This window comes from Juglans microcarpa x Juglans regia, chromosome 6D (genome assembly GCF_004785595.1).
Source record: "Juglans microcarpa x Juglans regia isolate MS1-56 chromosome 6D, Jm3101_v1.0, whole genome shotgun sequence".
NCBI lineage: Eukaryota > Viridiplantae > Streptophyta > Magnoliopsida > Fagales > Juglandaceae > Juglans > Juglans microcarpa x Juglans regia.
In genome coordinates, this window is record NC_054604.1 from 24,993,546 (window position 1) to 25,002,503 (window position 8,958).

General features: G+C 33.1%; 1 long non-coding RNA gene across 1 annotated transcript; it reads left to right on the forward strand.

Annotated features, from left to right (window-relative positions):
* The first annotated feature begins 7,563 nt into the window (after positions 1 to 7,563).
* Positions 7,564 to 8,504, forward strand: LOC121234134. Its single transcript, XR_005934313.1, has 3 exons — positions 7,564 to 7,746; positions 7,837 to 8,281; positions 8,433 to 8,504. It is a non-coding gene; the product is annotated as an uncharacterized LOC121234134 (long non-coding RNA).
* The last annotated feature ends 454 nt before the right edge of the window (positions 8,505 to 8,958 follow it).

Below are 8,958 nucleotides of genomic sequence, written 5' to 3' on the forward strand. Positions count from 1 at the left end.
AGCAACAAAGAGACACATCATGGAGGTGGTTGGTTTACAAGCTTCTACTAACTTGGACAGGTATTTAGGCCTTCCATCTATTGTTGGGAAATCCAAAACAAGGGCCTGTAATGGTATAGTTGAAAGGGTGATTAAGAGGCTAGATAACAAAAGCAGGGAAAACGATTCTTATTAAGGTAGTACTGTAGGCACTGCCTACCTATAGTATGAGTGTTTTCTTACTTCCAAAAATACTATGCTATAAACTACATTCATGTTTTGCAAAATTTTGGTGGGTTCATCAGGAAAATCAGTCAAAGATCCATTGGACAAGCTGTGAATCCTTATGTGTAGGGAAATCTTGTGGGGGTTTGGGGTTTAGAGACCTACACAGTTTTAATATAGCCCTTTTAGCAAAACAGATATAGAGGTTGAGAATGTTTCCTTATTCATTGCCAAGTAGGATACTTAAAGCTAAATATTTTCCACACACATCATTTTCACATGCTGGTCTAGGTCCAAGGCCCTCATACTTATGGAGAAGTCTTTCTCACTCTACTCCTCTGGTTGAGGAAGGCCTTATGTGGAGAGTGGGTGATGGCACCCAGATCAAAATATGGAAGGATAAATTGTTGAATAAAGCCTCTTCATGCAAGATTCAATCTCCTGTGTCTACTCTTCATGAAAATGCAGTGATAGTTGATCTTATTGATGCTTACATGAGGTGGTGGATATATGGATCTACTCTAAACAATTTTTCAAGAGGAACATGTTAAGGAGATACTGAAGTTGCCTATTAGTATTCTGCCTACTGCTGATAAACTGATATGGAAAGGAACTGTCTCTGGGCATTTCTCAGTGAGAAGTGCTTACCACTTGCATAAACAACTCCGAGCAAGTTATAATGGTGAATCTTCAACTAATGGAGCACAAGAGTTTTTATGGAAGAGGCTTTGGTCCTTACAAACAACAAATGCTGTTAAACAGTTTATTTGGAGTGCCTACATAGATTCATTGCCCACTCGAGTTAATTTATGTAAGAGGAAGGTGATTACTGATTATTGTTGTCCTGTTTGCATGCTTGAAGATGAAACATCAACCCATATTTTATGGACATGTCCCTCTGCTAAGGATGTATGGTTATTGTGTTCCAAGTCTATTCAAAAGGCAAACATTCAAGAACCCAGTTTCTTTTATGTTTTTGAGCAGCTGTTTGACAAATTATTAAGTTAGGATCTGGTGTTATTTGCCACCCTAGCTCAATTCATTTGGTTTAGAAGAAACACACTAATTCATGATGGTCCTTTTCAATCTCCCTATGTGCTCTATGGTAATGCAGTTAAAGCTGTTGAGGATTATTGCAATGCAAGATCAAAGCCAGTAGGGTTAGGAACTTAGAACCCTTTGCCTGCTACTCAATGGGAAACACCCCCATCACCTTGGGTGAAAGTAAATTGGGATGTGGCAGTAAGAACTGATTTTAACAAGATTGGTGTTTGTGTAGTGATAAGAGATGTTGATGGTTCTGTTTTGGCAAGTTTGATGCAAGCAAGATTATTTTGCACTGATCTTGTGATGGCAGAAGCAAGAGGATTACTCACTACTGTTTTATTTTGCCAAGAGTTGGGTCTCGACTCCATAATCTTTGAAGGTGATTATAGTTAAGTTGTCCATGCAATTAAGAGGTGTGATTCCCCTACTGGGAAACTGGAGTGCCTTATTTAAGACTTCATCAATCTTCTGGAAAATACAGCATGTTAAGAGAGAAATGAATGGTGTTGCCCATCAACTATGTGAAACAGTAGTGAATTTAGAACATAAACTACTAGATATTGATTGTGTTGCTGAATGTATTAAACCTCTTGTAATGGCTGAATGCCATATTTAAGTTCAATAAGATTGACTACTATATTGACTATAAAATATATATATAAATAAAAATTTTTATTTATATACTTTAAAATTAGAATTAAATACAAAATTAGTTCTGTAATTTACCTCAAAATTAAATTTCTCCTTGTAAGTCGTAATTGAACTTTTTATTCAGTTTTAATATTGGTCAAATCAGTTAATAAACTATTAACTACGTTAATGTAACATGTCAAATATACCACGCCTTGATAGAAAAATTAAAAATATTAAAAAATATTTTAAATTGAGAAAATATTAAAAATAAATAGTAAAGTCTAAAATAAAGACATGTCAAAAAACTAAAAGTAAAAGAAGCCAACAGATTTTAAAAAACTTAAACTTTTAAAATTTTAAACAATTCAAACCTAAAGAAAATACTAAAATTTCAAAATATAAATTTTTTAAAAAAAAATATGTGGCTAAGAGCAATGGCTTCCAGCTCTTTATATTTTCTTATTCTCCAAATGTTGAGATGCAGTTTGGGGAAAACTTGAATTTCGTCCTCCCATCTGGTTCCCTACTTTAGGATTTATGCTACACGTGCTACAATGGTTCCCCATCTGTATATCTCATTTCTCATTTTTAATTATTTTTCCCTTTGCCTTTCTCTCTTTCCCTCCCGTGTTCACTGCCCCTTGCGCCCTAGTAGCTATTGGCTCTCACTCGCACTCGTCCATCGACGACATCCCCTCTGACATTTTCCACGATAGGTAACTGTTTCATTCTCACACACACAATCCCTATCTCTCATGCAGTCAACTCTGAGAGAAATTTTATGCTCAATTTTATTTGTGCTCTATCATTTTGAGTCTCTGTAACTCCATTGTTGAATCTTGATGTAGATGTCAAAAACCCTAGCCCACTAAACTAAAATGGTTTATGTGTATGCTTTTCTAGGGCTTCAACAATGATGATTTTTGTATAGGTTTAGGAAAAAAATTGTAAAATTAGTGACCAACCCATCACAAAATACTACTTGTTTGATTTCTATTTTATGAAATTTATGTGTAAAGTTATTCAATCTAGCTTTGTCATTTCAATGTGCTACGAATTTGACATGCTTATGCTTTGTTTCACTATCACTGACCAACCCATACAGATTCACTCATTTTTTTATTTGTGTTTTGTCAAATTTATGGCTTCTACTATTCAATCTAACTTTGTCATTTCTGTGTGCGATGAAATTGACATGCTTATGCTTTGTTTCAATGACCAACCCATACAGATTCGCTGCTTGTTTGATTTCTGTTTTGTGAAATTTATGCATTCTACTATTCAATCTAGCTTTATCATTTCAGTGTGCTACGAATTTGACATGCTTATGCTTTCTTTCAGTGTCAATGGCCAAGCCATCTAATTCTACTGCTTCTTTGATTTCTGTTTTGTGAAGTTTATGTCTTAATTTATTTAATCTAACTTGCCATTCGATTTCTATGAAGAATTTTACATGCAACTCTAATGTACTTTGTTTCACTATCAGTTACCTGGCCATGTTGATTGTAATGCTTGTTTGATTTCTGTTTTGTGTAATTGCTGTGTAATTTATCCAATCTAGCTTGCCATTTCACTCTATGTGTAATTCAAGATGCTGATGTAATAGTTAAAATCAATGAGCTTGCCATTTTCTTCTACTACTTGTGAAATTCATGTTTTATGTACTTTCTTAGGTTTATTCAATTTAGCTCGACATGTATGATTCTATGAAATTCTCACATGCTTATGTGCTTGGATTATATATTCAAGTGAGCTTGCCATTTTTTTATATGAATAAGTTTTGGTAACTTTTTTCTAAATTTAGAGTTAAAAATCATAACTTTTGTGAGTTGTGAACTTTGGTAACTTTTTTTAAATTCAGAGTTAATAATCGAATAAGGAAACAATATTACGAATTTTACTTATATCTGCTTCTTTGTTTTTAGTTTGGGTAAGCTTACACTTGGTTTTGCTTTCCCATTGTTGTGATGGATGGCTTCACTAGTTGTTGCCTTTCTAGTTCTTGTTGTTGATTCTTTATTTGTTGGGATGAAATTTCTCTTAAGATGAAATGAGAGTTACGTTGCTGAAAATGTGAATGGAACTAAAAGTCCTCTTAATTATACACAAAGATTTTACCGTTAGAGAAAATATGGCCGCTAGGAAAACGTTCAAAATTATTACCATTAGTTATAGAACAAAAAATATTACCGTTATATAAAAGACAAAAAATGTTATCTTTAGACAAAGGCCAAAATAATATTATCGTTACATTTCGGACAAAACCATAATCTTGAATTTTATTTATCCATTACAAATACCATTGCGCTGCAAAATGCACATATTTAAAAAATTATTATTTTTAATATTATAATAATTTCAAAATTATTATTTTACTCAGAAAAAAAAATCTGGATAAGTGTTTACGAAATTAGGTAGAAGGTGATAGTTGAAAACAAACGGAAAAAGATAAAAGAGTTAGTAATAAAGTTTGTAAATGGAAGTAAGAGAAAAAAATAATAAATAAAGAATAGAAAAATATTATTTAATAGAATAGAGAAATAATAAGGAATGCGATGTAAGAAATTTTTGAAAGATGAGTAAAATTTAGAATAATATTTTAAAAAAATGTGTTTTTAGTTAAATTTTAGAGAGATTTATAGGAATCCAATGTGAATGCGAGTCTTCCACCACCAGCCATCCCCATCTTGAAGACTTGAAGCGCTCTGTTGTGGCCCTAAATTTGTGGCAATCGTTGGGAATAACTCTATTTTAATTCTGTATTTTATAAGTTTCTTAATGCTTTATTTTATGATTTTTATGTTTTTAAAATTTGTTTTGACACATAATGTGCCATTTAATTTCTTGTAGTTTTAGTAACTCCGTTCAAACTCTGTTATAAACTATTGAATATGCTATTGTGGTATGATACTGATATGCCACATAGTAAAATTTTAATAAACTAAAATAAATAGTATGCAAAAATTAAATTCCAGATTTTCAAAAACAATAAATTTTATTAAAAATCAGAATCTGAATTCTCTAAGTAAATAAAAAAATTATTTATTTATTTTTAAATAAAAAGAAGGCAGCCGAATAGGTTTAATTTTTGGATAGTGCTAATCCCACAGAAGGAGTCCACAGAAACCAACCACAGAATAGGCAAAACTTTTTTGTCTTTTTCCTTTTTTAAAAAAAATTTTTTTTTTAATTTTTTTTAAAACTTTTTAAATATTTTTTTTTAAAAAATAAAAAATATCAATTCATTTTAAAATAATTACTTAATAATTAAGTAAAAAAAATGAAAATAAAAAAATGCAATCGGTGGCCACCATCGGTGACCATTATGTAGGAGAAAAATTTCCCTTACTTTTTTTATTTCTTCTTTTTTGTTTTTAAAATTTTCTAGATTTTATACATATTTTATTTATTGTTTATTTTAACTTCAATACACGTGGCATGTTAAGTGAAAAACATTTATTGGTATTGATGATGTGCCATCTCTAACATTTTACTATTGGAATTCTTATATGAAATGAGAAATTTGATCAAACTTACAACCACATAGAGTACAAAGTTAAATTAAAAAGTACAACGAAGATTTTGACTTTAAAGTAATTCACCGATATTAATTTTGTATATGTTTTTTTTAAGGTTATGAAAGTTGTGTTGACTTTATGTCTAGCAGAAAAATATGAAATGTGTCTTTTTATGCAATCGAACGAGCAAGATCAATTTAAACAAAAAGGCTACTTGCAACCGGTTAGCGGCACCCTCGCGGCATCGTGTCTGATGTGGCATTCATTATTGGAACGTCGTCGTTCGCAGCTTGCTCGAAGACAGAAGGGAAAATAGAAATCTAATGCAATACATCGTCGTTTGGAGCTCATTTCCCTCGAAGACAGAAGAGGTTGATTGGCCCCTTTCCATTTCCCCCATTCCCATGAAGATTTCCTTCGCTCTGTCTTCTTCTTTCTCTTCTACATCCTCGAATCCCCATCTTCCTCCACAAAGCCCCATCGTCCTCCACGAAGCTGCCACAGAGCAGAGCCCCCTTCGTCTTCTCCACGATGCCACAGAGCCCCCTTCGTGTTCTCCACGAACCCTCCTACCCACGGACCCAAGAACACCCGAAGTCACTGTGTTCGTCTTCTCTTCGTCTTCTCCACGAAGCCACATTCCCCTTCGTCTTCCACAGGAACCCATCGAAGCCCCTTCTTTCTTCTTCTGCACCCAAATATGAAATCCCCTTTCCACAAACTCAAATCTGAAATCCCCTTCCCACAAAATCCCGAAACCCTAACCCTAACCCTAACCCTGAACCTAAATTTTTTTGGTTATCAAGCCCCGAAACCCTAACCCTAACCCTAACCCTAAATTTGTTTGGTTATCAAGCCCTAAAACCCTAGCCCTAAATTTAGTTGGGTTATCAAGAACCCTAGCCCTAACCCTAACCCCAAAATATTTTCTGTAATCATCGATTGCTGGCCCGAGTTTCAACATTTCCTCACTGCAAAAATCTCGTTTGTTTTCTCCTTGTCTGTGCTTTGGTTTTAATTATCATACATTGTACATTTAGTCATGTAATACATTGCCTATGATGTATAATTCTTGCATTAATTATTTAGTGATGTAATTATTCAAATCATACCATATCTTCCTTGTTAAGTTGCCAATTTATAAATTCCATTTCCGTATGAGAGTAGTGGCATCTATATGGAATGCTAAAACTGCACCTTTAGTGGGATGTTTGAGCAAATTGTATTGAACTATAAAGCCCTAAAATGTTTGTGTAATTCTTGCTTTAATTCTCCTTGTCTGTGCTTTGGTTTTACTTTCCAAATGTTTGTATGGAAAGTAGTAGCATCTATACGAAATGCATAAAACCGCACCTTTAGTGGGATGTTTGAGCAAATTGTATTGAATTGTAATTATTAAAATGTTTGTGTAATTCTTGCTTTAATTCTCATTGTCTATGCTTTGGTTTTACTTTTCAAATGTTTGTATGGAAAGTAGTAGCATCTATATGGAATGCATAAAACCGCACCTTTAGTGGGATGTTTGAGCAAATTGTATTGAACTGTAATTATTAAGATGTTTGTGTAATTCTTGCTTTAATTCTCATTGTCTGTGCTTTGGTTTTACTTTCCAAATGTTTGTATGGAAAGTAGTAGCATCTATATGGAATGCATAAAACTGCACATTTAGTGGGTTGTTTGAGCAAATTGTATTGAACTGTAATTATTAAAATGTTTGTGTAATTCTTGCTTTAATTCTCCTTGTCTGTGCTTTGGTTTTACTTTCCAAATGTTTGTATGGAAAGTAGTAGCATCTATATGGAATGCATTAAACCGCACCTTTAGTCACCTTTTCCCATTATAGCATTTCTTGTAATTTTTAACTTTTGATCTTCTTGATGAACTTCCACATTTTTCACATAATCTTGAAAAGAAACTTTGAATATCTGAATTTTCGGGGATCCCAACCAAGTAGACAGATTTTTATATCTACTACATTAATATTGTTTATGCTATCTTATCCACATTTTTATTTATGCTTGAGTACAAAAACAGTAGTGAACAGTTAGCATCAATTGGGATGATATAGTGTTGTACTTATTTTGTTAACACCAATTATCATAAAAATCTTAATAATTTTTTGTTTCCTACAAAAGCTGCTTTGTATGTTCCGTCTCTCCAATTTGACCTGATTGTTATTTTGCTACATGTTAGGATGTCATCATCAATATCTTCTTCATCCTTTGCTAAACGTGCGTTGGGTATACCATTTTGTTTTTGTGAGGAGTCAGCCACACTGAAACTTTCAACTACTGCAAAGAATCCAGGACGACCCTTCTTAGGGTGTCCAAAGTACAATACTAAGGTAACTCATTTCTACATAAAAAATTTGCAGTTCAAGTAATGAATAATATTAAAATATCTAACATTTGTTATATATGTTTAAAATCATCAGGGATTACCATATTGCAGGTTTTTCAAGTGGGCAGATAGTAATGAGGACAATGAGCTCCAACTTCGAGGAAGAACCAATGACTTGCTAAGGAAGGACAGAGCTCGATCAGATACTCGATGATGTCCACAAGAGGGAGATTGATGTTATGAAGAACGAGTTAGTGCTTCGAGAACAAGAAGCTGAAATAAGGCGTTCACGCCAACTACTTCGGTTGTATTGGGCTTTTGCCTTTCTAGTTGCATGTTGGTTGTTGCTTGGTAGTATTGGAGTTTTGGTTTTGTATTGGACTATGTAGTTGATGTAGTTGATGTATGGATATTGAACAGATTGTAAAACTGCCAGAACGTATAGTTTGTAAAACTGTAAAACAGTGATGTCATGTATAAGCAGTTTGTAAACAATATGGTTAGGTTAATGTATGAGCAGTTTGTATGGATATTGAGTAGTTTTGAAAACTACTATGTACAGTGTGTATGGATTTTGTAAGTAAAGCAGTTTGTTGCAATTTTGTATGGATATTGAGCAGGCAGTTGCAGTTTTGTAATGGATTTTGAGCAGTTTTTAAAACTATTCATGCACAGTTTGTATGGATGCAGTTTGTAAAGCAGTTTGGGTCGCAGTTTGTAATGGATATTGAGCAGTTTTAGAAATTGTTATGCACAGTTTGTATGGATTTGGTTTGTAAAGCAGTTTGTTACAGTTTGTAGTAGTTTTGTAACCATTTGTAGAAAATGTTATGCACAGTTTGTATGGATGCAGTTTGTAAATCATTTAGTTGTAGTTTGTAGTGGATATTGAGCAGTTTTCGAAACTGTTATGCACAGTTTGTATGGATGCAGTTTGTAAAGCATTTAGTTGCAGTTTGTAATGGATATTGAGCAGTTTTAGAAACTGTTATGCACAGTTTGTAGGGATGCAGTTTGTAAATCATTTAGTTGTAGTTTGTAGTGGATTTTGAGCAATTTTAGAAACTGTTATGCACAGTTTTGTATGGATGCAGTTTGTAAAGCATTTTCTAAGATGCTTGCAAAGTTTATGTCACTTTGAGCATTGAGCATTTTTGTAAAAAATAATGACACAAAATGCCAAACACAAAACTTTATTACACAAAATAGCAAGAAT